This window comes from Lontra canadensis, unplaced genomic scaffold (genome assembly GCF_010015895.1).
Source record: "Lontra canadensis isolate GAN:19392208 unplaced genomic scaffold, GSC_riverotter_1.0 scaffold5636, whole genome shotgun sequence".
Taxonomy (NCBI): domain Eukaryota; kingdom Metazoa; phylum Chordata; class Mammalia; order Carnivora; family Mustelidae; genus Lontra; species Lontra canadensis.
In genome coordinates, this window is record NW_022636617.1 from 1 (window position 1) to 1,470 (window position 1,470).

Below are 1,470 nucleotides of genomic sequence, written 5' to 3' on the forward strand. Positions count from 1 at the left end.
GGGAGCGTCGGGTACCGTGCCTGGCCCGCACCCCCTGGACCCGGCGCTTCCGTACCACCCACTCACCTCTGCTTTGGCTCCAAGGCCCCCGCCTTGCCACCGCCAGCCAGCCACCCGCCCGCCCTGCCGATCCACCTGCCCCGCTGGCAGCGCCCTCAAAACGCCGTGCGCCTCCCCCCCTCCCACCGGCGCTCAACCTGGGGACCCGCTCCGGCCTCAGCACCTCAGCACGCCGGCCTCAGGCGCTCCGGCTCCCGGCTGCCACCGGGCCTGGCCACCGGGGCCCTGGAGACGCGCAAAAGGTTGGCCAGCTGCGTTGGCCGGGAATCGAACCCGGGTCAACTGCTTGGAAGGCAGCTATGCTCACCACTATACCACCAACGCTGCACAGCCCGGGCCGCCCCCAGATGCCCGCCCAGGGATCCACCCCGGCACCTGCACGCGCTCTGGTCACCGCCTCTGGTCACCCACTCGGCCGCCCAGCGCGCCTCGGCCCTGCCCCGACGACCCGCGCATCCACAGCGGCCGCTGGGCGTCCCACCCGCGCCGGCCCCACTGGGCTGCGCGGCTCCGCGGGCCCGCCAGCCGCCTCTGGGGGGCGCTCGGGCCGGCGGGCCGCCGGGACGCTCCCGGTGCCACCCCCGCCCCCCAACCCCTCCTCTGCCGGCCGGGAAACCCCGTCCCCCGAGATCCGCGTCCCGACACAACCGCGGCCCACCCGTCCCCGGCGCCCCGCCCCGTCCCGACCGGTCCCCTCCATCCGTCCCCCGCCCCCGCCCCTGCCGGCCCGGGCAGCGTCGAATAACCCGGGAGCCCCGGGCGGCCGGCCACTCGTCAGGCGCCCTGGGCACGACGGAAGGCCCTGGCTGGGCTGTGGCGAGCCCGCAGGCGCGCGGCCCCGACGCCGAGGAAGGCCAAAGGGTGGCGGTGGTCGACGGTGAGCAGGCCGGGCGGCCGTCGTGGCCCTGGCGGCCTTTGGCCGCGCGCTGGACGAAGGAGGACAAGGGCCCTGGCGGGGCAAGCGCTTGCACAGAGCGGGGGCGGCGCCGGCGCCGGCGGCGACCAAAAAGGGCGTCTCGCCTCCCCGTCGGGGAATCGAACCCCAGTCTCCCGCGTGACAGGCGGGGATACTCACCACTATACTAACGAGGACGGCGGCGGCCCTGCGGCCGCCCGACCCCTCTCCGCCTGCCTGCCCACGCCTACCCCTGCCCTCGACGCCCTGCCTTCCACGGGCGCCCGCCGCCTGCCGCACCCGACCCGACCCCAAACCAACGTCGTCCGCCATCCCAGCAGCCCTCCCTGCCCGACAAGGGACGGACCCCGGACCCGGACGCCGGCCCAATACTCGCAGGGCGCCACGGTCTCTGGCCTGCCAGGCGGGGATCGCGCGGGGAGAAGCCGCCGACAGGACAAGCGAGGCTGCGACCAGGAGGACGGGCGCCCAGGAAGGGCAGAGGCCCAGGAGGG

General features: G+C 76.1%; 2 non-coding genes across 2 annotated transcripts; both read right to left on the reverse strand.

Moving 5' to 3' along the window:
- Nucleotides 1-312: 312 nt before the first annotated feature.
- TRNAG-UCC lies at nucleotides 313-384 on the reverse strand. Its single transcript has one exon. It is a non-coding gene; the product is annotated as a tRNA-Gly (tRNA).
- Nucleotides 385-1,080: 696 nt separating this feature from the next.
- TRNAD-GUC lies at nucleotides 1,081-1,152 on the reverse strand. Its single transcript has one exon. It is a non-coding gene; the product is annotated as a tRNA-Asp (tRNA).
- Between the last annotated feature and the right edge of the window lie 318 nt (nucleotides 1,153-1,470).